At 45.4% G+C, this 26,266-nt stretch overlaps 7 non-coding genes across 7 annotated transcripts; all 7 read left to right on the top strand.

Annotated features, from left to right (window-relative positions):
• Positions 1 to 3,353: 3,353 nt before the first annotated feature.
• On the top strand, positions 3,354 to 3,426 carry TRNAV-UAC (transfer RNA valine (anticodon UAC)). The gene has a single exon. It is a non-coding gene; the product is annotated as a tRNA-Val (tRNA).
• A 9,688-nt stretch (positions 3,427 to 13,114) lies between these two features.
• On the top strand, positions 13,115 to 13,187 carry TRNAV-CAC (transfer RNA valine (anticodon CAC)). Its single transcript has one exon. It is a non-coding gene; the product is annotated as a tRNA-Val (tRNA).
• Positions 13,188 to 15,613: 2,426 nt separating this feature from the next.
• Positions 15,614 to 15,686, top strand: TRNAV-CAC (transfer RNA valine (anticodon CAC)). The gene has a single exon. It is a non-coding gene; the product is annotated as a tRNA-Val (tRNA).
• Positions 15,687 to 15,783: 97 nt separating this feature from the next.
• Positions 15,784 to 15,856, top strand: TRNAV-UAC (transfer RNA valine (anticodon UAC)). The gene has a single exon. It is a non-coding gene; the product is annotated as a tRNA-Val (tRNA).
• Positions 15,857 to 16,624: 768 nt separating this feature from the next.
• On the top strand, positions 16,625 to 16,697 carry TRNAV-AAC (transfer RNA valine (anticodon AAC)). Its single transcript has one exon. It is a non-coding gene; the product is annotated as a tRNA-Val (tRNA).
• Positions 16,698 to 16,783: 86 nt separating this feature from the next.
• TRNAV-CAC (transfer RNA valine (anticodon CAC)) lies at positions 16,784 to 16,856 on the top strand. Its single transcript has one exon. It is a non-coding gene; the product is annotated as a tRNA-Val (tRNA).
• Positions 16,857 to 17,794: 938 nt separating this feature from the next.
• Positions 17,795 to 17,867, top strand: TRNAV-AAC (transfer RNA valine (anticodon AAC)). Its single transcript has one exon. It is a non-coding gene; the product is annotated as a tRNA-Val (tRNA).
• The last annotated feature ends 8,399 nt before the right edge of the window (positions 17,868 to 26,266 follow it).

The raw sequence follows: 26,266 nt of genomic DNA on the forward strand, positions 1-26,266 counted from the left end.
GCAGCCGCCACCTCAGCAGCAGCAGCAACCACCTCAGCAGCAGCTGCCACCTCAGCAGCAGCCGCCACCTCAGCAGCAGCCGCCACCTCAGCAGCAGCCGCAACCTCTGCAGCAGCAGCCGCCACCTCAGCAGCAGCAGCCATACCAGCAGACGGGGGACCTACATTCCATATTTGCCCCTACTTCAAGGCGAAATCAATCAAGGCGGGCATTGGGCCAAAGTCGGTCCAGGCACACAAGCCTACGGCGACATGCCATTACAACTAATGTAACTGAACAGATTTCCTCTCCTACAAGTGTTCCAAGTTTAATTCCCTTAACTGGACTACCTTCCCCCACAAGTTTTGTTGCCCCTTCCCCTCAAACACCGTCTTCAACTGCAAGTGTTGCATATTCCCTGCACACCCCCAAATTGAAACCATCTGCCCCCAAACGCCGTAAAAAATAATTTTTAAATTTTTTTTTTGTGATAAAAAATAAATTTACATTTGTGGTTCACCATTAATAAGTTTCATTAATGTTGTTTGCGCCGCTCACACACACTGATGGGTAAATACATGTTAAAAACCAACCCAAGGGCTAGTATAGTCATATGTGAAATAACATGGACTAGTATAGTCATTCAAAGGCCTAGTGTAATAACTCTAGTTTTACCAAATAGAATCTGTTTTCATGAAAAACAAACTGTTGAAACTTGTCTAAAAAATAAGTTTCTTTCTAGTTTCACCAGTTTGTTTTTGGTGAAACAAGATGCTAGTTGTTAAAAATCGAGTTATTACAGTAGGCCTTGGTATGACTATACTAGGCCGTGGTATTTCACATATACTACTAGCCCCAAGGCCTAGTATACTCATATTTGAAATACCACGGCCTAGTATAGTCATTCCAAGGCCTAGTGTAATAACTCTAGTTTTACCAAATAGAATCTGGTTTCATGAAAAACAAACTGTTGAAACTTGTCTAAAAAATAAGTTTCTTTCTAGTTTCACCAGTTTGTTTTTGTTGAAACAAGATGCTAGTTGTTAAAAATCGAGTTATTACAGTAGGCCTTGGTATGACTATACTAGGCCGTGGTATTTCACATATACTACTAGCCCCAAGGCCTAGTATACTCATATTTGAAATACCACGGCCTAGTATAGTCATTCCAAGGCCTAGTGTAATAACTTTTAATGGAGCAGATTACATTCATCCACTCAATGCTGACTTGTATTCCCCATGGACTTTCATTGGGGTTGGGTTTTGAGTGTTGTGTTTTGAGAAAATCACATACTTTGTTTTAAACTATTTGCACAATTTTATCTTGAAAAAAAATTGTTTCCTGATTCATGGCCTGCAGCTTTGCTCATTCCAATATATTTCACGCAGACTAGCAATGCTGCATTTTAACTCGTATGTGTATTTACCTGCCCAGGTGTGTGAACATAACAAAATTCAGTTATACATGGGAAGTTTTTTAATTAATCGGAGTTTAAAAAATATAGTGCACTCAGTAATGGTATCAAATAAGGATTTTTATTACCATAAACAACAACATTACACCATTTCATCTTGCCAGTGCACCCGTCCTACATCAGAAATAAAGTAGGCCGCAAATTTGTCCCTCATTTGGCCAACTTCAACGGATGACCTGAGAGTGTGCTGAGTGAATTCAGGCAATGGGTTAGGAGCATCATCGTCCAGTTCAAAGGTCGGGTGCTCTTTAGCCATCACAAAGTTATGTAGAACCACACAGGCCTTCACCACCTCATCGACTGTTTCAAGTTTAAGATTAATGGCCGTGCCCAGAATTCGCCATCTGGAAACAAGAATCCCAAAAGCACACTCGACAGTTCTTCTGGCCCTGGTCAGCCTGTAATTAAAAATTTTTTTGGTGTGGTCCAAGTCCCGGCTGGAGTAGGGTTTCAGTAAGTTTCCGCACATTTGAAAAGCCTCATCGCCAACCATTACAAAGGGCAGTGGCGGAGCTTCGGTGTGAGGAAGAGGCCGTGGCATAGGGAAATTAAATTGGTTGCCATACAACCTCCGGCCCATGTCTGAGTTTTTAAAAGCCTGCGAGTCATTACCACGGCCAAATGCTCCAATGTCCACTGCTACAAACATACATCCGGCATCCGCAATTGCAATGAGTACTATTGAAAAGTACTTTTTGTAATTATAGTACTCAGATCCCGTTCTTTGGGGTTTGATGATCCGTATGTGTTTCCCATCAACAGCTCCCAAACAGTTGGGAAAATTGCATACTGTCCAGAATTTGTCAGCAATTTCCATCCACTTTTCAGCGGTGGGCAGGGGCATAAATTCTGGGCAAAGAACATTCCAGAGAGCCCGGCAGGTGTCAGCAACAATTCCAGACAAGGTAGAGATTCCAATACGGTACTGGAAGTGTAGTGAGGATAGGGTTTCTCCAGTCGCCAGGAATCTGTGAACAGACAAAGAAGTAAAATTAATATTTATGTATATTATTTTTAAAAACTATAAAAAAAATATTAGTACATTCACGAAAACTAATTACCCAAGGTTTTGAATACTAAATTTACAAAAAAAAACATCAGACCACACCCCTTTGTTTTTAAAACATACCGTAATGTCACCAGTAGCCGTTCCTCAGGAGGAATCGCACGACGGAGCTGTGTGTCCTGTCTCCGGATGGATTGTTGGACACGAGCAAGCAAATCCATGAAACTTTCGTGGGACATCCGGATATAATCTGTAAATTTCTCCGGGTTTGACTGGAGCTCGCTGTAGAGGGTATGGTATGCCCCACGGCTCTCCCGGAGTTCAACAATCGGATGTATCCACATACGCCGCCGTCTTCGCTGCCTCTCTCTCTTCCTTTGTTCATGGCAGCAACTGCATACGCCTGAGCCATCGCGATGTCCAAATCCAAGTTGAAGTGAAAACTCTTCCAGCGCAGATCCATGGTCACGAGAAGAATCAAGCAAATGTGAAGAATACTGTAGACAGGGTGTATATATATTAACATACCACACCCACAATGAAGTCCCATTGGTCTTGTGTGTTGTTGAATGGTTGTTTTTTCTTTTTTGTGGGGTTTTTCCAAAATCTGTAAAAAAACGCAAACGCACAAAAAACGCATACAAACGCGCAAAAACGCTGCGTTTTTTTCCTGCATGCGCATTAAAATGCTGGAAAAAAACGCAGCGTTTGTATGCATTTGTATGCGTTTTTTTAATGCGTTTTTTTGCGGGAAAAACGCGCTGCAAAAAAAAGCAAGTGTGAAACTAGCCTAACACAGCTTTTTCTCTTGGAAAACGATCTTTTTGACTTTCAGTGCTTGTTCTTTATTGCTTGCCATGACCACAGCATTTTTTGCTTGTTTGAATCGGTTGGTTTCTGTAGTGTAGTGGTTATCACGTTCGCTTTACACGTGAAAGGTCCTAAGTTCGAAACTGGGCAGAAACACAGCGTTTCTCTTGCAAACTAGCGCTCTTGACAATGAGTGCGTGATCTTTAATCCTTGCCATGACCACAGTAAATGCTCTTGTCTGATTACTGTAGTGTAGTGATTGTCCTGTTTGCCATCCTCCTGAAAGTTCCCTGTTTTGATCCCGGGCAGAAACATGTGGCTTTTCTTTATTTTGATCACAAACGTATATTGTTGGCTTAATTAGCCTTAGTTAGCATATTCTATTGCTGGTTTAATGAGCATTACTTTTACCAATGTGATTATTTCTACCCGTTTTTGCTTTTGGCAAGCATGTGTGTTTTTGACAGTGTCTAAGTGTTCCTAATTCAAGTAACACCTGATAGGATCAAGGTGCGAAAGCAGGCATCTAGGTGCTTTTTCTTTTTGGCTTTTGGACAAAGGCATGAGAATGTTTTGTGGAGCATGGTTTTGTTTCCCTGTTTGTTCTTTTTCTCCAATAGCCTGACAAATGAAAGGTTCCTGTGTTGCAAAATGCACTTTGTCCTGTCTTCAGACATAGAGGAAGACCTCTTGACTTTGGCTGGCTGTTTTTTTCTTTTTCAAGTTCATTTCAGCATGTTTAAACATCTTTAGCTTTGCATGGAGTTTCTGAAGTGGAGTGGTTGTCACGTTCACCTCACACGCGAACGGTCCCCAGTTCGAAACTGGATAGAAGCATGACATTAGGCGTTGATATTAAAGCTTTTGACGTTGAGTCTTTGTTCTCGATGGCTCGTCATGAGCACAGTAACCTTCCGCAGCCGGTTTCTGTAGTGTAGTGGTTATCACTAGAGTTGAGCGACTTTTGGTTTTTTAGGGTCGCGTTTCGTTTCGTGAAACCCGACTTTTCCAAAAGTCGGGTCGAGCAAGATCGTCCGATTAAAGGGAAAAGTCGGGGTCGTCCCGAAACACGAAACCCAATGTAAGTCAATGGGCAATAAAAGTCGGCAGTGAGAGGAGGACAGGAAACACACCAACAGTGCCCATTTGAATGCCAAAAACATCAATTCTTCTTACTTAAGCTTGTCAACCTTAATTAACTTCATAATATAAGTTACGCACTGAAAAATGGGTGTTATTTGGCTAAAGTTGTGGGGGGGGGAGGGCTGGCTGCAGGTTTTCATGTGCCCTGGGCGAAAGAGCGCCCCTTTAACACATACCACAACTCATCATGCTCCGATACGGCAGATAAATAGCGGTATAGTACAATGAAAAATACCTCACTTTTTACATCTCATGACGAGGCCCATCTATTTCTCCATACAGAATCATTGGTCCCATATAATGTTTGAAACAGTATATGATGAGCTCCACATAATGCTACAGTATATGTTGGTCCCCATGGATGAAGCTCCACTGTCTTATGGGCCCAAATAATGCTCCAAACATAATGGGCCCCATTTCTAATGCTCTAGTGTATAATGGGCCCTGTACATGCTGCTCCAGTGTCTGATGTCCACCTTTGGAATGTTCCAGTGTATGGTGGGCCCCATCTATCATTCTCCAGAGTATAGTGCTCCCCAAAAATTGCTGTCCCAACATTGAAAACAATCAAATAAGTCTCCTCGCTAGGGAATCCCTGTACTTGTCTGGACAGGTGCTGTAGCTTGCTTAAAAGCTCGCCAGCCGTTCTCACGCCCAGTATGGATTGCACGTGATTGCACAAAGGTTAGAAAGGGTACCGTATCCCTGGATAACATGTATGGATAGCGTACACATTCAAAATATATGTCTATACAGCATGAGGCAGGCTCAGACGGTGTTAGGCCCAGTATGGATTGCACGTCATTGCACAAAGGTTAGAAAGGGTACCGTATCCCCGGATAACATGTATGGATAGCGTACACATTCAAAATATATGTCTATACAGCATGAGGCAGGCTCAGACGGTGTTAGGCCCAGTATGGATTGCACGTCATTGCACAAAGGTTAGAAAGGGTACCGTATCCCCGGATAACATGTATGGATAGCGTACACATTCAAAATATATGTCTATACAGCATGAGGCAGGCTCAGACGGTGTTAGGCCCAGTATGGATTGCACGTCATTGCACAAAGGTTAGAAAGGGTACCGTATCCCCTGATAACATGTATGGATAGCGTACACATTCAAAATATATGTTTATACAGCATGAGGCAGGCTCAGACGGTGTTAGGCCCAGTATGGATTGCACGTCATTGCACAAAGGTTAGAAAGGGTACCGTACCCCTGGATAACATGTATGGATAGCGTACACATTCAAAATATATGTCTATACAGCATGAGGCAGGCTCAGACGGTGTTAGGCCCAGTATGGATTGCACGTCATTGCACAAAGGTTAGAAAGGGTACCGTATCCCTGGATAACATGTATGGATAGCGTACACATTCAAAATATATGTCTATACAGCATGAGGCAGGCTCAGACGGTGTTAGGCCCAGTATGGATTTCACGTCATTGCACAAAGGTTAGAAAGGGTACCGTATCCCCGGATAACATGTATGGATAGCGTACACATTCAAAATATATGTCTATACAGCATGAGGCAGGCTCAGACGGTGTTAGGCCCAGTATGGATTGCACGTCATTGCACAAAGGTTAGAAAGGGTACCGTATCCCCGGATAAGATGTATGGATAGCGTACACATTCAAAATATATGTCTATACAGCATGAGGCAGGCTCAGACGTTGTTAGGCCCAGTATGGATTGCACGTCATTGCACAAAGGTTAGAAAGGGTACCGTGTCCCCGGATAACATGTATGGATAGCGTACACATTAAAAATATATGTCTATACAGCATGAGGCAGGCTCAGACGGTGTTAGGCCCAGTATGGATTGCACGTCATTGCACAAAGGTTAGAAAGGGTACCGTATCCCCGGATAACATGTATGGATAGCGTACACATTCAAAATATATGTCTATACAGCATGAGGCAGGCTCAGACGGTGTTAGGCCCAGTATGGATTGCACGTCATTGCACAAAGGTTAGAAAGGGTACCGTATCCCCGGATAACATGTATGGATAGCGTACACATTCAAAATATATGTCTATACAGCATGAGGCAGGCTCAGACGTTGTTAGGCCCAGTATGGATTGCACGTCATTGCACAAAGGTTAGAAAGGGTACCGTATCCCCGCATAACATGTATGGATAGCGTACACATTCAAAATATATGTCTATACAGCATGAGGCAGGCTCAGACGGTGTTAGGCCCAGTATGGATTGCACGTCATTGCACAAAGGTTAGAAAGGGTACCGTATCCCCGGATAACATGTATGGATAGCGTACACATTCAAAATATATGTCTATACAGCATGAGGCAGGCTCAGACGTTGTTAGGCCCAGTATGGATTGCACGTCATTGCACAAAGGTTAGAAAGGGTACCGTATCCCCGGATAACATGTATGGATAGCGTACACATTCAAAATATATGTCTATACAGCATGAGGCAGGCTCAGACGGTGTTAGGCCCAGTATGGATTGCACGTCATTGCACAAAGGTTAGAAAGGGTACCGTATCCCTGGATAACATGTATGGATAGCATACACATTCAAAATATATGTCTCAGGAGGCAGGCTCAGACGGTGTCAGGCACAGTATGGATTTGATGGCCCAGATTACACAGCGGAGGAGCAGGGAGAGGTAAAGATTGCAAATGCTGTGTCCCTGCCCAAGCAAGGGGGGCCCACTCTTGGGCGTCGGTACTGGCACTGGGCCCCTCATAGTACAGCGGTGTGTCTGACGGCGGGTGTGCACCACCACCGTCAGAGACACTTGATTGCACTATGAGGGACCCTGTGCCAGTGCCCGCGCCCAAGAGTCGGCCTACCCACCTGTCCAGGGCAATGGCACTCGCACGGTGTCGTACGCTAGGTGGTTACCCCGGCCATGGGGGGGGAGGCAGCACAGTTAGGGAGTTTTAGAAAGTGGCATATGTTGATGTTGGACATTCAGCTGATGCAAAAGGCGAAATAGGTGAAGTACCAGGAAGAGGTGGACCAAAGCAAGCCATTTTTCTGTCACCCTATGTGTCATCAGGGGAAGGGGGGACAAAATCCTTGGAAACCCATGCGTGGTTCATTTTAATGAAGGTTAGATCATCCACATTTTGGGTTGACTGACGGGTCCTTTTTTCTGTCAGGATTGATCAGCTGCACTGAAGACTCTTTCCGATAGCACACTTGCAGCTGGGCAAGCGAGCTCCTGTAAGGCATATTGGGCCAATTCAGGCCAGGTGTACAGTTTAGCGGCCCAATAGTCAAAGGGGAATGACCTGTGTGGGAGAACATCAATATGGGAGGAAAAGTAGTTTGTAACCATAGTTGACAACTGCTGTCTCCTGTCACTTTCCATCGATGCAGTATTACCAGTTGTGTGAGCGGTATTTGAAAAATCAGTCCACAACATTGTCATGAAACCCCTGTCTCCAATGCCACTTCTGCTGTGTGCACCACGAACACCTCTGCCAAGCTGCCCCCGGCCCGTACGACTCGTGTGAGAACCATCACCGCTGCTGTGTGCTGGGAATGCCTCAAGCAACCGATTTACCAGAGTTGCTTGTTTATTAGCCAATATTAGGTCAAGGTTCTCCTGTGGCATGATGTTTTGTAATTTGCCTTTATAGCGTGGATCCAGGATGCTGGCCAACCAGTAGTCGTCATCGTTCATCATTTTGGCAATGCGGGGGTCCCTTTTTAGGATCCGCAAGGCATAATCTGACATGTGGGCCAATGTTCCCGGTGTCAATGATGCACTGCGAGTGCTGGGTGGAGGAGCACTTTCTGGCAAATCCACATCCCTCCAGTCACGCACAAACCCTGTACCAGACCTTGCCACGCCAACATTTTCACTTGCCCCATGAGATGCATCCTCCTCCCCTAAGTAATCATCCCCATCATCCTCCTCCTCCTCTTCTTCCTCCACCTCGTCCAGGAGAGGTCCCTGAGCAGACAATGGCTGAATGTCATCAAGGATTCCCTCCTCCTCTTCCTCCTCATCAACATGAGGAGACACAGATTAGATATTAGAAAAAACTTTTTGACAGTTAGAGTGATCAATGAGTGGAACAGGCTGCCACGAGAAGTGGTGAGTTCTCCTTCAATGGAAGTCTTCAAACAGAGGCTGGACAGACATCTGACTGGGATGATTTAGCGAATCCTGCTTTGAGCAGGGGGTTGGACCAGATGGCCCAGGAGGTCCCTTCCAACTCTACGATTCTATGATTCTATGATTCTATGATTCTATGATTGGCTGCAGACGCCTGCTCCTTAAGGTGCGTCAAAGTTTGCATGAGCAGACGCATAAGTGGGATGCTCATGCTTAGGATGGCGTCGTCTGCGCTTACGAGCCGTGTGCATTCCTCAAAACACTGAAGGACTTTACAAAGGTCTTTCAGCTTCAACCACTGCACACCTGTCAACTCCATGTCTGCTCTCAAAGTGCCTGGCCGTGTATCCTCCCACAAATGCATTATGGCCTGCCGCTGCTCGCACAGCCGCTCTACCATGTGCAGGGTGGAGTTCCACCTTGTTGCAATGTCGATAATGAGGCGGTGGTTGGGAAGGTGGAGCAATCGCTGCAGCTTCTGCATACGAACAGAGTGTACAGGCGACCGGCGGATGTGCGCGCACAGTCTTCGCACCTTCTGGAGCAGGGCTGTTAACTCCGGATAATTTTTGAGGAAGCACTGCACCACCAGGTTCAAGGTGTGAGCCAAGCAAGGTATGTGGCTGAGTTTTGAAAGGGCTATGGCTGCCACAAAATTACGGCCGTTATCACTAACTACCTTGTCTGCCTCAAGATGTACACTGCCCAGCCATGACTCAGTTTGTAGCTTCAAGTACTCGGCCAGCACCTCGGCGGTGTGTCTGTCGCCCGAACACATCATCTGCAACACAGCCTGCTGACGCTTTCCACTAGCTGCTCGATAGGGGGACACATCGTGTGCAACAGTGGCAGCTGCAGATGGAGTGCTCGTACGACTGCGCTCTGTGGACGAGCTGTCGCTTCTGGAGGAGGAGGAGGAGGAGGAGGAGGGTCGAACGCCTCCAGCCAACTGTTTCCTATACCGTGGGCTAGGCAGCACTGTCCCACCACCGCTGTCCCCTGTGGACCCTGCATCCACCACATTAACCCAGTGCGCAGTGATGGACACGTAACGGCCCTGGCCATGCCGACTGGACCATGCATCAGTTGTGAGGTGCACCTTTCCACTCACTGACTGCTTGAGTGCATGGACAATGCGGTCTTTCACATGATGGTGGAGGGCTGGGATGGCTTTACGAGAGAAGAAGTGGCGACTGGGTAGGTCATAGAGTGGTACTGCATAGGCCATGAGTTCGCGGACAGCTGTGCTTTCCACCAACCGAAAGGGCATCATCTCAAACGAGATTAGTTTGGCAATGTGGGCGTTCAAACCCAGTGTACGCGGATGAGAGACTGAGTACTTTCTTGACCTACTCATAGTGTCTGGGAGGGTGAGCTGGACTTGAGAGCTGCATATGGTGGAAGTAGCGGTGGACAGGGCGGATTGAGAGAGGGTTGATGATGGTGATGGAGTTGTTGTTCTTTCTGATGGCCTAGAATCAGTCTTTCGTTGATATAACAGTGGGATTCCCTGACTGCTGTGGCCTTGCAACGACACCTCAACATTTGCTGCTGTGCTAACCGGTGGGCTTACAGTGGGGGAAACAATGTAGCGTTGCTGACTACCTTCGTTGTGATCAGTTGCACATGTGGCACTTGAGGTTTGGTGTTGTGTCCACGCTTGCAAGTGCATGCTGGTTAAATGTCTAAGCATGCAACTGGTATTCAAATTTTTCAGATTTTTCCCTCGGCTAAAGGTCTTTGTGCACTTCTTACAGATAACCTTGGCCTGATCATGAGGATTTTGTTCAAAAAACTGCCACACTGCACTCTTCCTTCTTTGGCAGACATTTTGCGGCATAGCACGCTGTGATCTTTTGACCCTCTGGACAAGCTGTCCAGCAACTCTTTTGATGTTTGGAACCTGTCTTTGGAGTGCTCCGGGCCTGCCAGATAACAGCTGTTGCGATGTCGATGTCTGCTGTGGATGCTCCTCATCTGAGCTATTGGAAGCAGCACCCTCTTCCCCCAATGGATGCCAATCTGGGTCAACAACTGGGTCATCCATCACCTCCTCTTCTATGTCATGTGCACCTTTCTCTGTGTCACCGTGTATGGTGGTATAGTGTGCGGGAAGGGGCACCTGAGTCTCATCAGGGTCAAAATCTGGCTCTGTACACTGCGAGGACAATGTAGTGCTCTGAGTGAATGTACCAGCAGAATCATCCATCAGCGGCTGTGCATCAGTGCACTCCATGTCAGATTCATCTTGGCCTGGGTAATTCACCATTTGACTTGATAATCCAGGCATGGTATGTGAAAACAGCTCCATGGAGTAATCAGTAGTATGGCCTGCGTCATCCTTCAATCTTGGTTGGGGTGAAGGACACAAGGAAAGGTGTGGTTCATGAACATGAGCCTCCAATGACGACTCAGTGCTTTTACTTTTTACAACTGAAGAAGAGGAGGCGATAGAGCTGGAGGCTGAGTCAGCAATGTAAGACAAAACTTTTTCCTGATGCTCTGCCTTTAAAAGCGGTTTGCCAACTCCTAGAAAACTAAGCGTTCGAGTCCTTATGTAGCCAGACGATGACGCAGGGTCAGCACCTCCTGCATTCGGTCCTATTTTGCTCTTGCCACTACCATCAGATCCACCACCAACACCATCATTACCAGCTGCCAACCCCCGCCCAATTCCACGGCCTCTTCCACCAGCCTTCCTCATTTTTGGTAGAAATGTAGACAAAATCCAACAAACTATATAGTAATGTAAAACAAGGTACAAGGTGTCTATAGGACAGGGGAGTTTTAGAATTTCTGCACACACTTGTGGACAGTGGACACTTGTGGATTGTGTGCGGCCCACTGATATCTGAGCGCTATGTGACACGCTCGATGGCACAGCTGCCTGTGACCAAAGTGACGAGAGGATAATGGAGATTTTGAATCTCTGCGTACACTTTAGGACACTGGACACTTGTGGATTGTGTGCAGCCCACTGATATCTGAGCGCTATGTGACACGCTCGATGGCACAGCTGCCTGTGACCAAAGTGACAAAAGGATAATGGAGATTTTGAATCTCTGCGTACACTTGTGGACAGTGGACACTTGTGGATTGTGTGAGGCCCACTGATATCTGAGCGCTATGTGACACGCTCAATGGCACAGCTGCCTGTGACCAAAATGACGAGAGGATAATGGAGATTTTGAATCTCTGCGTACACTTTTTGACACTGGACACTTGTGGATTGTGTGCGGCCCACTGATATCTGAGCGCTATGTGACACGCTCGATGGCACAGCTGCCTGTGACCAAAGTGACGAGAGGATAATGGAGATTTTGAATCTCTGCGTACACTTGTGGGCAGTGGACACTTGTGGATTGTGTGCGGCCCACTGATATCTGAGCGCTATGTGACACGCTCGATGGCACAGCTGCCTGTGACCAAAGTGACGAGAGGATAATGGAGATTTTGAATCTCTGCGTACACTTGTGGACAGTGGACACTTTTGGATTGTGTGCGGCCCACTGATATCTGAGAGCTATGTGACACGCTCGATGGCACAGCTGCCTGTGACCAAAGTGACGAAGGGATAATGGAGATTTTTAATCTCTGCGTACACTTTTGGACACTGGACACTTGTGGATTGTGTGCGGCCCACTGATATCTGAGCGCTATGTGACACGATCGATGGCACAGCTGCCTGTGACCAAAGTGACGAGAGGATAAGGGAGATTGGATTGCTTTTAAAAAAGCAGTTTGCGGAGCAGTGGGTAAACAGCAATGCCAGCTTGTCAGGAAGCCTTAAAAGGCAGCCCAACAACCAACACCACTGATACACCACAATATAGCCTCCCCTTGCACTGCACACACAGTGACTTGTGTGTTGTGCAGGCCAAATCGCTAGCAGCAGAAGCAGTTTTTTTGTCTTCTTCCCTGCCTAACGCTCTCCCTACAGAATCAGCAGCAACCTCTCCCTATACTAAGATCGGCAGAAGTAAGATGGCGGTCGGCGTGCACGCCCTTTTATACCCCCTGTGACGCCCACCAAAGCAAGCGAATCACTTGCATGCCCTTCTGAAAGATGGTGGTGACCCGTGCCTATGTCATCACGTTGCCCACAGTGTCCGTGGATCCTGATTGGCTGAAAAAGAGCGCAAAACAAACTTTTGAAACGCGACTTTGGCGCGTAAGTCGCCGACCTCGTGGCCGACCTCATCCTAGGGTCGGGTTTCGTTTCATGAAACCCGACTTTGCCAAAAGTCGGTGACTTTTGAATTTTTTCGACCCGTTTCGCTCAACTCTAGTTGTCACGTTCACCTCACACGCGAACGGTCCCTAGTTCGAAACTGGATAGAAGCATGACATTAGGCGTTGATATTAAATCTTTTGACGTTGAGTCTTTGTTCTCGATGGCTCGTCATGACCACAGTAACCTTCCGCAGCCGGTTTCTGTAGTGTAGTGGTTTTCACGTTCGCATAACACGCAAAAGGTCCCCAGTTCGAAACTGGGCAGAAACACGCTGTTACCCTTTGGTATCCAAGCTTTTGACTTTCAGATCTTGATCTCGATTGCTTGTTGTCACCACAGTTAGCTCTTGAATCTGGTTGCTGTAGTGTAGCGGTTATCACGTTTGCCTCACACGCGAAAGGTCCCCAGTTCGAATCTGGGCAGAAACACAGCTTTTTCTCGTGGAAAACGATCTTTTTGACTTTCAGTGATTGTTCTTTATTGCTTGCCATGACCACAGCATTTTTTGTTTGTTTGGATCGGTTGGTTTCTGTAGTGTAGTGGTAATCACGTTAGCTTTACATGTGAAAGGTCCTCAGTTCGAAACTGGGCAGAAACACAGCGTTCCTCTTGCAGACTAGCGCTTTTGACAATGAGTGCTTGATCTTTAATGCTTGCCATGACCACAGTAAACGCTCTTGTCTGGTTACTGTAGTGTAGTGATTGTCCTGTTTGCCATCCTCCTGAAAGTTTCCTGTTTTGATCCCGGGCAGAAACATGTGGCTTTTCTTTAATTTGATCACAAAAGTATATTGTTGGCTTAATTAGCCTTAGTTAGCATATTCTATTGCTGGTTTAATGAGCATTACTTTTACCAATGTGATTATTTCTACCCGTTTTTGCTTTTGGCAAGCATGTGTGTTTTTGACAGTGTCTAAGTGTTCCTAATTCAAGTAACACCTGATAGGATCAAGGTGCGAAAGCAGGCATCTAGGTGCTTTTTCTTTTTGGCTTTTGGACAAAGGCATGAGAATGTTTTATGGAGCATGGTTTTGTTTCCCTGTTTGTTCTCTTTCTCCAATAGCCTGACAAATGAAAGGTTCCTGTGTTGCAAAATGCACTTTGTCCTGTCTTCAGACATAGAGGAAGACCTCTTGACTTTGGCTGGCTGTTTTTTTCTTTTTCAAGTTCATTTCAGCATGTTTAAACATCTTTAGCTTTGCATGGAGTTTCTGAAGTGTAGTGGTTGTCATGTTCACCTCACACGTGAACGGTCCCTAGTTCGAAACTGGATAGAAGCATGACATTAGGCGTTGATATTAAAGCTTTTGACGTTGAGTCTTTGTTCTCGATGGCTCGTCATGACCACAGTAACCTTCCGCAGCCGGTTTCTGTAGTGTAGTGGTTGTCACGTTCGCCTAACACGCGTAAGGTCCCCAGTTCGAAACTGGATAGAAGCATGACATTAGGCGTTGATCTTGAAGCTTTTGACGTTGAGTCTTTGTTCTCGATGGCTCGTCATGACCACAGTAGCCTTCTGCAGCCGTTTTCCGTAGTGTAGTGGTTATCACGTTCGCCTAACACGCGAAAGGTCCCCAGTTGGAAACAGGGCAGAAACACGATGTTACCCTTTGGTATCCAAGCTTTTGACTTTCAGTTCTTGATATCGATTGCTTGTTGTCACCACAGTAAGCGCTTGCATTCGGTTTCTGTAGTGTAGCGGGTATCACGTTCGCCTCACATGCGAAAGGTCCCCATTTCAAAACTGGGCAGAAACACAGCTTTTTCTCTTGGAAAACGATCTTTTTGACTTTCAGTGCTTGTTCTTTATTGCTTGCCATGACCACAGCATTTTTTGATTGTTTGAATCGGTTGGTTTCTGTAGTGTAGCGTTTATCACGTTCGCTTTACACGCGAAAGGTCCTCAGTTTGAAACTGGGCAGAAACACAGCGTTCCTCTTGCAAACTAGTGCTTTTGACAATGAGTGCTTGATCTTTAATGCTTGCCATGACCACATTAAACGCTCTTGTCTGGTTACTGTAGTGTAGTGATTGTCCTGTTTGCCATCCTCCTGAAAGTTCCCTGTTTTGATCCCGGGCAGAAACATGTGGCTTTTCTTTATTTTGATCACAAACGTATATTGTTGGCTTAATTAGCCTTAGTTAGCATATTCTATTGGTGGTTTAATGAGCATTACTTTTACCAATGTGATTATTTCTACCCGTTTTTGCTTTTGGCAAGCATGTGTGTTTTTCACAGTGTCTAAGTGTTCCTAATTCAAGTAACACCTGATAGGATCAAGGTGCGAAAGCAGGCATCTAGGTGCTTTTTCTTTTTGGCTTTTGGACAAAGGCATGAGAATGTTTTGTGGAGCATGGTTTTGTTTCCCTGTTTGTTCTTTTTCTCCAATAGCCTGACATATGAAAGGTTCCTGTTTTGCAAAATGCACTTTGTCCTGTCTTCAGACATAGAGGTAGACCTCTTGACTTTGGTTGGCTGTTTTTTTCTTTTTCAAGTTCATTTCAGCATGTATAAACATCTTTACCTTTGCATGGAGTTTCTGAAGTGTAGTGGTTCTCACGTTAACCTCACACGCGAACGGTCCCCAGTTCGAAACTGGATAGATGCATGACATTAGGCGTTGATATTAAAGCTTTTGACTTTGAGTCTTTGTTCTCGATGGCTCGTCATGACCACAGTAACCTTCCGCAGCTGGTTTCTGTAGTGTAGTGGTTATCACGTTCGCCAAACACGCCAAAGGTCCCCAGTTCGAAACTGGGCAGAAACACGCTGTTACCCTTTGGTATCCAAGCTTTTGACTTTCAGTTCTTGATCTCGATTGCTTGTTGTCAACACAGTAAGCACTTGCATCCGGTTTCTGTAGTGTAGCGGTTATCACGTTCGCCTCACACGCGAAAGGTCCCCAGTTCGAAACTGGGCAGAAACACAGCTTTTTCTCTTGGAAAACGATCTTTTTGACTTTCAGTGCTTGTTCTTTATTGCTTGCCATGACCACAGCATTTTTTGTTTGTTTGAATTGGTTGGTTTCTGTAGTGTAGCGGTTATCACGTTCGCTTTACACGCGAAAAGTCCTCAGTTCGAAACTGGGCAGAAACACAGCGTTTCTCTTGCAAACTAGCGCTTTTGACAATGAGTGCTTGATCTTTAATGCTTGCCATGACCACAGTAAATGCTCTTGTCTGGTTACTGTAGTGTAGTGATTGTCCTGTTTGCCATCCTCCTGAAAGTTCCCTGTTTTGATCCCGGGCAGAAACATGTGGCTTTTCTTTATTTTGATCACAAACGTATATTGTTGGCTTAATTAGCCTTAGTTAGCATATTCTATTGCTGGTTTAATGAGCATTACTTTTACCAATGAGATTATTTCTACCCGTTTTTGCTTTTGGCAAGCATGTGTGTTTTTGACAGTGTCTAAGTGTTCCTAATTCAAGTAACACCTGATAGGATCAAGGTGCGAAAGCAGGCATCTAGGTGCTTTTTCTTTTTGGCTTTTGGACAAAGGCATGAGAATGTTTTGTGGAGCATGGTTTTGTTTCCCTGTTTGTTCTTTTTCTCCAATAGCCTGACAAATGAAAGGTTCCTGTGTTGCAAAATGCACTTTGTCCTGTCTTCAGACATAGAGGAAGACCTCTTGACTTTGGCTGGCTGTTTTTTTCTTTTTCAAGTTCATTTCAGCATGTTTAAACATTTTTAGCTTTGCATGGAGTTTCTGAAGTGTAGTGGTTGTCACGTTCACCTCACACGCGAACGGTCCCCAGTTTGAAACTGGATAGAAGCATGACATTAGGCGTTGATATTAAAGCTTTTGACGTTGAGTCTTTGTTCTTGATGGCTCGTCATGACCACAGTAACCTTCCACAGATGGTTTCTGTAGTGTAGTGGTTATCACGTTCGCCTAACACGCGAAAGGTCCCCAGCTCGAAACTGGGCAGAAACACGCTGTTACCCTTTGGTATCCAAGCTTTTGACTTTCAGTTCTTGATCTCCATTGCTTGTTGTCACCACAGTAAACACTTGCATCTGGTTTCTGTAGTGTAGCGGTTAACACATTTGCCTCACACGCGAAAGGTCCCCAGTTCGAAACTGGGCAGAAACACTGCTTTTTCTCTTGGAAAACGATCTTTTTGACTTTCAGTGCTTGTTCTTTGTTGCTTGCCATGACCACAGCATTTTTTACGTGCTTGAATTGGTTGGTTTCTGTAGTGTAGCTGTTATCACGTACGCTTTACACGCGAAAGGTCCTCAGTTTGAAACTGGGCAGAAACACAGCGTTCCTCTTGCAAACTAGCGGTTTTAACAATGAGTGCTTGATCTTTAATGCTTGCCATGACCACAGTAAACGCTCTTGTCTGGTTACTGTAGTGTAGTGATTGTCCTGTTTGCCATCCTCCTGAAAGTTCCCTGTTTTGATCCCGGGCAGAAACATGTGGCTTTTCTTTATTTTGATCACAAACGTGTATTGTTGGCTTAATTAGCCTTAGTTAGCATATTCTATTGCTGGTTTAATGAGCATTACTTTTACCAATGTGATTATTTCTACCCGTTTTTGCTTTTGGCAAGCATGTGTGTTTTTGACAGTGTCTAAGTGTTCCTAATTCAAGTAACACCTGATAGGATCAAGGTGCAAAAGCAGGCATCTAGGTGCTTTTTCTTTTTGGCTTTTGGACAAAGGCATGAGATTGTTTTGTGGAGCATGGTTTTGTTTCCCTGTTTGTTCTTTTTCTCCAATAGCCTGACAAATGAAAGGTTCCTGTGTTGCAAAATGCACTTTGTCCTGTCTTCAGACATAGAGGAAGACCTCTTGACTTTGGCTGGATGTTTTTTTCTTTTTCAAGTTCATTTCAGCATGTTTAAACATCTTTAGCTTTGCATGGAGTTACTGAAGTGTAGTGCTTGTCACGTTCACCTCACACGCGAGCGGTCCCCAGTTCGAAACTGGATAGAAGCATGACATTAGGTGTTGATATTAAAGCTTTTGACGTTGAGTCTTTGTTCTCGATGGCTCGTCATGACCACAGTAACCTTCCACAGCCGGTTTCTGTAGTGTAGTGGTAATCACGTTCGCCTAACACGCGAAAGGTCCCCAGTTCGAAACTGGGCAGGAACACGCTGTTACCCTTTGGTATCCAAGCTTTTGACTTTCAGTTCTTGATCTCGATTGCTTGTTGACACCACAGTAAGCGGTTGCATCTGGTTTCTGTAGTGTAGCGGTTATCATGTTTTCCTCACACGCGAAAGTTCCCCAGTTTGAAACTGGGCAGAAAAACAGCTTTTTCTCTTGGAAAACGATCTTTTTGACTTTCAGTGCTTGTTCTTTATTGCTTGCCATGACCACAGCATTTTTTGCTTGTTTGAATCGGTTGGTTTCTGTAATGTAGCGGTTATCACGTTTGCTTTACATGCGAAAGGTCCTCAGTTCGAAACTGGGCAGAAACACAGCGTTCCATTGGCAAACTAGTGCTTTTGACAATGAGTGCTTGATCTTTAATGCTTGCCATGACCACAGTAAATGCTCTTGTCTGGTTACTGTAGTGTAGTGATTGTCCTGTTTGCCATCCTCCTGAAAGTTCCCTGTTTTGATCCCGGGCAGAAACATGTGGCTTTTCTTTATTTTGATCACAAACGTATATTGTTGGCTTAGGCCTCTTTCACACATCAGGTTTTCGGCGTCAGGCGCGATCCGGCGCTTTTGACTAAAACCGGATCCGGCGAAATGCAATGCCGGATCCGGATTCCCCCCCATTGACTTGCATTAGAGCCGGATCGAGCCGGATGGCCATGCGTTTTATCCGATTTTCTCCAGATCCGGCAATGTGACGCGATCCGGCGTCTGGAAAAAACGGCTACTGTAACGTTTTTTGTCTCTGGCGAAAAAGCCGGACACAATGAAAGCCTATGAGCGCCGCAATGCGCCTGATCCGGCGACAGCCGGATCCGGCTTCTTTGGTCTGAGCATGCTCAGTAGCTCTGCCCACAGGACATATATAAAAGCAAGACAATGGGACCCTCAGCCACACCCAACATGCCACCCAAGCCAAGAACCAGGAGCAGGAGAAGGCAGCAGACATCTGCAGCAGCAGCATCATCAGCACCACCCCAAATGGAGCAGCATGCTGAACAACGGGAGGGGAGTCCAGCAGCAGATGAGAGACGGTAATTATCAAATCCCCCATTCCTCCAAACTAGGGCTATGGAATATCAAGATATTCATTGGCCCTTTGTTTCTCTTTATTCAACAGCCGCCCAATAGATGCAGCAGCAGAAACACCACCCACAGCCATGGAGTCTGGCCATGAGGAAGACAGCACAGCTTCTGGGAGCCCTCCCTCGCATCGTCAGCGTTTGACGGTAAGTTTTTATTTAAAAAATCCATCATCTCTGTAATATATGTGTATTCATTGCCTTTTATTTCAAAACAGGAATCACAAGATGAAGAGGAGCTCCCAGAAGAAGAAGGAAGGGGTGGACAGACACTTGGAGTGGACTCACAATTGGTAAGTTTTTTGCATCAAACGCAGAAACACAACATCACACTACACACAACACATAGAAAACAATGTTCTGCAGACCACACACAGCAAACAAATGCCTACATCCAAAGACATAACATTTTTTGTTTTCTTCTCTAGTCTTCCCAATCTGGTGCTCGGCCAAGAGGTCCTCGCAGTGCCTCCCAGGGTCGTCGGCGACAGCAACGCGGCGGTCACCAGCGTGTAAGTATAAATATTTTTGCTTTGTTTTTTTGCACTTTTTATTTCATTTCTTTTGTGGAGGCTAATTATGTTATTTTTGTCTTTTTCTTTAACAGCCTTCACAGCGTGCTCCCGACTCTGATGGTGAGGATGGAGGGATTGATGTGGACCACCTCATCGATCTCGTCAGAGAAAGGGAGCCGCTCTGGAATATGGCTGACCGCCGCCACGCTGACCTGATCGTTACCCAACGACTCTGGGAGGAAATCTGTTCGCTCCTTGTGGACCGCTGGGAGGACCTCGAAGCTCGGGCCCAGATTAAAGAGCGTAAGTATATACAGTACCGGTTGCTTGATTTAAACCAGTGTTTCCCGAACTCCAGTCCTCGTGGTCCCCACGGATCATGTGTTCAGGATTTCTATTTACTTTGGAAATCCTGAAAACATGACCCCTGGGGACCATGAGGACTGGAGTTTGGGAAACACTGATGTTGTATACTAACCACTTTGTCCTTTCTCATTTCAGGGGAGAGAATTGTGAAGCGGTGGCGGTCTGTGAGGGATCGTTTCAAGAAGGAGTTCAATAAAGAGATGCGGGCCCCGAGTGGATCTGGAGGATGCAGGAGCAAGTACAAGTACGCACGAGCCCTGTCGTTCCTCCGGGAGACAATGCTCACCAGAAGGTAAATATTACACACCACATGTGACAAAAAAATGTTTAGATGTAACTTTTTTTTCCAGCCAGGGCCATACCATGTCACTATTTTAATTGTTTTTTTTTCTCTTTATTCCACAGCACGGTGAGCAGCACTCGGGAACCTGCACGATTGGACCCTTCTGAGGCGATCCCTGAGGAGACCAGCACCGAGGGACACTTCGACCGCCCCGGTACATCTGCACCTTCCCAGCCTTCCCACACATTCGACCCATCTGTCCCATCCACCAGCACAGGAGCATCGTGGCCGCCTACATTACATGAAGCTGCTGGTGAGGAGATCGCTTTCCCTTTACCCCACCCTTCTGCCCCTGCCACCTCTAGTACACCTGCGGGTACTGGGCGGCAAAGGCAGAGGGGTCAGGAAAAGACTTATGCGCCAGAGTTCTTGCATCTGAATGCATCTTTCCAGAACTGTCTAAAAGTCTTGTCAGAGCAAATCTCCGCAGGCTTTCAGCAGATCAACTCCAGCATTCTGGAGGTGAAGACACTTCTGCAAACCATGCATTCAGAAGCAAGATCTTCGCCAAACCACACCTTTTTCAGGTCTGTTGTGGAGCGCATGGAAACGCTCTCTCCTGCCCAGCAGATGCATGTAATGCATTCATGCCACGCTGCTCTCCAGCAAGTTACCTCCCAACCTCCTCCTCCCACCACAGTAGTTCCTCCACCTGCACCCCCTCCAGCCACTTTTCATCCTCCCCCTCCTATTACATCTACACCCCCTCCAGCCACTTTCCATCCTCCCCCTCCTATTACATCTACACCCCCTCCAGCCACTTTCCATCCTCCCCCTCCTATTACATACCATCCACCTCCCCAGCACCAGCAACCTCCCCAGCACCAGCAACCTCCCCAGTACCAGCAACCTCCCCAGCACCAGCAACCTCCCCAGTACCAGCAACCTCCCCAGTACCAGCAACCTCCCCAGTACCTGCAAACTCCCCAGTACCAGCAACCTCCCCAGTACCAGACATCTCCCCACTTCCAGCAACCTGCCCCGTACCAGACATCTCCCCACTTCCAGCAACCTGCCCCGTACCAGACATCTCCCCACTTCCAGCAACCTGCCCTGTACCAAACTCCTTCCCCATACAACTTGCCATCAACATCATCTGCTCCTACAGTCCCTGCCCAACCCTCCACTCCACCACCCACCACCTCTTCTGCTTCCCACATGTCCACCCATTCTGTAGTTTTTTCCACACCTTCACCTCTAACTGTTCCTTCCCCACCACAATCCCAGTCCTCTCTCCACACTCCCAGTGTCGAAGTGTCCCGCAGCCCCTCCAGCAGTATTTCCACCACACACTGCACAGATTTATAATGTGTGTATTTAAATAAAAATGACCAGTTTTATGGTTTCAAAGCTTTATTAAACAAGTTTATTAAAATTTTAAAAAAGTTTACTAAAAAAAACATTTTTCAATAAAAGTTAAATTATTTTACACTGGTTGTCTGTCATTTCTTTCTGCGGCGAAAAAGGTTAAATACAGGGTATTTAAAAGGTGAAATGGTATTCAAAACTAGGTATATAACTGTGGGTAAATTTTAGCTTTTTGCCACAGTTGTGTTCCTGGTTGTGTTTGAAGCAAAGTATTTCACCTAAAAAGTTGTGTTTATTGTTGGTGATTTCCTAACAATGTACACAACTTTTGTTAAAAGGTGAAATACTTTGCATAAAACACAACCAGGTACACACCTGTGGCCTAAAGCTAAAAATAGAGACCATGACAAGATAGCCAACTTTGGTTGGCAAAGGTATATACTGTTGGTACAGAAGGTACACAAGTTTGGTTAGGGCACAAATCTTTCACACTCTGTCATCCTGCCAGTGTACTCTGCCTTGAGGTGACATAAAGTATTGTGCAAAATTGTCCCTCATCACTGAAACCGTCACAGAACTTCTAGTGGTAATGTCATGGTAATCTTGCAAGGTGGTTTCTTCAGAGGTGTCCTCAATGGAAATGGGTTCCTTGCAGATAACAAAATTGTGGAGTACCACGCACGCTTTGATCACCTCGTCCACAGTTTCTGTCTTGAGGTTGATCGCAGTCAATAGGACCCGCCATTTGGCTGTCAGAATACCAAAGGTACATTCAACCATTCTTCTTGCTCTTGTGAGGCGGTAATTAAAAATGCGTTTTGGTATTGTCAATCCTCTGCTAGAGTACGGTTTCAAAAGGTGTTCTGACAGCTGGAAGGCTTCATCCCTTACACAGACAAATGGCATAGGTGGACCAGATGTTTGCGGCAGCGGTAGGTGGTGGGAACTGGAAGGTGTTTCCATACAGTTTATGCCCCATGGCAGACAGTTTGAAAACTTGAGAGTCATTGGAGCGGCCATAGGCCCCAATATCAACCGCAATAAATTTGTATTCCGCGTCAGCGATGGCCATGAGGACAATTGAAAAATATTTCTTGTAATTGAAATATTCCGATCCCGATCCAGCTGGCTTTACAATGCGGAAATGTTTCCCGTCCACAGCGCCCAAGCAGTTGGGAAACTGACATATCTGTTGAAACTTGTCAGCAATTTCAATCCACCTCTCTGTTGTGGGCTCTGGTAAAAACTCTTCAGCTAAGGAGTCCCACAGTGCACGGCATGTGCACTTCACAATTCCAGATATGGTGGAAATCCCGAGTCTGTACTGGAAATGCAGTGACGAAAGGGATTCTCCAGTTGCAAGAAATCTGTGGGGAATTAAAAAACAATAAATTAGTTTTAAATCACAGCATTACATACCAAAACTGAGCTATAACACTTGGAGATACAAACTACCACCAACAAGATTGCAGTGAAAGTGTGCTCTGATGCGATCACATCCAATAAATGTGGCTTACCTTAAAGTCACCATCAGACGCTCTGCGGGTGAAACAGAGAAGCGGCAATAGGTGTTCGCTTTTCTTATGAGGTGTGCAATGCGCTCCACCAAGTAATCAAAATTCTCCATTTTCATCCTAACATATCCAAAAAATTTATCCGGGTTTCGTCGAAGGTCCATGCAGAGTGTAGAATAGACCCCACGCGTCATTCTCTTGGCTGTGATGGGGTGGATCCACAAACGTCATCTACGATGCCTGATGCGCTGCTGTCTCGCTCTCTCCTTCTCCAGAACAATCACCCTCAAACGATTCGCCTCCGCTATAAAAACCGCCAAATTCTTCAAAATATTTCCAATGACAACATCCATCTTCGCCAGTAACTTGCTCTTCTCTCCAACCTGCACTTTCTCTTCGACAACCTGTCAAAGAAGGGCTGTAGGAACACTCTATATATAGTTTTCCAGTAGCCAATCCCGTTCGGAAGGCCACAAGGGTCAATTTTAAAAACCGGATCCGGCGTAATCCGTCGAAAAACGGATAGAAAAACGGATGAACCAAATGAGACGGATCCGGTTTTGTCTGTCAAGAAAAAGACGGATCCGGCAGAAAACCAGATACGTCACATCCGGTTTTACTAAACATTTGCCGGATCCGGCGTTCCGGCACGACGCCCCATCGCGCCTGACGCCGAAAACCTGATGTGTGAAAGTAGCCTTAATTAGCCTTAGTTAGCATATTCTATTGCTGGTTTAATGAGCATTACTTTTACCAATGTGATTATTTCTACCCGTTTTTGCTTTTGGCAAGCATGTGTGTTTTTGACAGTGTCTAAGTGTTCCAGGGGAAGAGTCTTGAGGAGATCATTTGCATATTCCCAGTGCCTTCTGGGATAAGTGAAGAGTCTCCGTGAGCTCAACGATCACTGGGTTTTGGCCGTTGCAGCTGAAAAGAGGAAATCGGAAAAATTTTTGCTCATCTTTCATCATTTTTAAGAAATCTCAAGATGGAAGAGGCCAGGAGTAGTGTTGAGCATTCCGATACCGCAAGTATCGGGTATCGGCCGATACTTGCTGTATCGGAATTCCGATACCGACTTCCGATATTTTTTCAATATCGGAATTCGGCATCGGAATCGGAAGTTCAGTTGATTGACGGCCTGACGTCATCATGATGCGCGGTGTGTGCGCATCATGATGCGCCGTCATTTCGGGCCTTCCGGGGGTCTCTGCCGGCCTGCCGGGGGGCTGTGCCGGCCTGCCGGGGGGCTGTGTGGACTGCCCGGGGTCTCTGCCGGCCTGCCGGGGGGCTGTGCCGGCCTGCCGGGGGGCTGTGCACCCTGTGGGGGTCTGTACCGGCCTGCCGGGGGGCTGTGCCGGCCTGCCGGGGGGCTGTGCTGATGTCCGGGGGTCTGTGCAAGCATCGTCCGATGGGACTACAAGTCCCATCGGGCGATGCCTGCTACCATGACAGTGATTGACACATTAGCCAATGATGGGACAGTAGTAGTCCCATCATCCGGCTAATGTGTTAAATGTTAAAAAAAAAAAAAAAAAATACTACATACATACTACATGCATGCTACATACATACTACATATATACTACATACATACTACATACATACTGCATGCTACATACATACTACATACATACTACATGCATGCTACATATATACTACATGCTACATACATACCACATACATACTACATGCATGCTACATATATACTACATGCATGCTACATACATACTACATATATACTACATGCATGCTACATACATACCACATACATACTACATACATGCTACATACATACTACATGCATGCTACATACATACTACATATATACTACATACATACTACATACATACTGCATGCTACATACATACTACATACATACTACATGCATGCTACATATATACTACATGCTACATACATACCACATACATACTACATGCATGCTACATATATACTACATGCATGCTACATACATACTACATATATACTACATGCATGCTACATACATACCACATACATACTACATACATGCTACATACATACTACATGCATGCTACATACATACTACATATATACTACATACATACTACATACATACTGCATGCTACATACATACTACATACATACTACATACATACTACATGCATGCTACATATATACTACATGCTACATACATACCACATACATACTACATACATACTACATATATACTACATGCATGCTACATACATACTACATGCTACATGCATGCTACATACATACTACATGCTACATACATACCACATATATACTACATACATACAATACATTCATACAATACATACATAGACATACAGTACATATAACATAGAGTAACATACTTACCAATACTTGTCACATTGTTCCCCGAAGCCATTGTCTTTCCGGAATAAATATTAACATAACAAACCACAAAAATACTCACCCACGATCCGAAGCAGTCCACGAGTGTGTCCCACGACGATCTTGGGTAGAGAACTGCAGCATCAGATGATGCTGCCGTTCTCTACGGGCTGCAGGAATCCAATGACGGAAGGTAGGTATCCTTCCGCACTGTATTCCTCCGCCACTTAAAAAAAAAAAAGTCCCTAGTCTCACTTTATGCCATTGCTGTGTGGGAAATTCCCACACAGCAATGGCATAAAGTGAGACTAGGGACTTTTTTTTTTTAAGTGGCGGAGGAATACAGTGCGGAAGGATACCTACCTTCCGTCATTGGATTCCTGCAGCCCGTAGAGAACGGCAGCATCATCTGATGCTGCAGTTCTCTACCCAAGATCGTCGTGGGACACACTCGTGGACTGCTTCGGATCGTGGGTGAGTATTTTTGTGGTTTGTTATGTTAATATTTATCCCAGAAAAGACAATGGCTTCGGGGAACAATGTGACAAGTATTGGTAAGTATGTTACTCTATGTTATATGTACTGTATGTCTATGTATGTATTGTATGAATGTATTGTATGTATGTAGTATATATGTGGTATGTATGTAGCATGTAGTATGTATGTGGTATGTATGTAGCATGCATGTAGTATGTATGTAGCATGCATGTAGTATGTATGTAGTATGTATGTAGCATGCAGTATGTATGTAGCATGTATGTAGTATGTATGTAGTATATATGTAGTATGTATGTAGCATGCATGTAGTATGTATGTAGCATGCATGTAGTATGTATGTAGTATGTATGTAGTATGTATGTAGCATGCAGTATGTATGTAGCATGCATGTAGTATGTAT

Source organism: Dendrobates tinctorius, unplaced genomic scaffold (assembly GCF_039654945.1).
Source record: "Dendrobates tinctorius isolate UK_male_01 unplaced genomic scaffold, ASM3965494v1 ptg000421c, whole genome shotgun sequence".
In the NCBI taxonomy this organism is placed as follows: domain Eukaryota; kingdom Metazoa; phylum Chordata; class Amphibia; order Anura; family Dendrobatidae; genus Dendrobates; species Dendrobates tinctorius.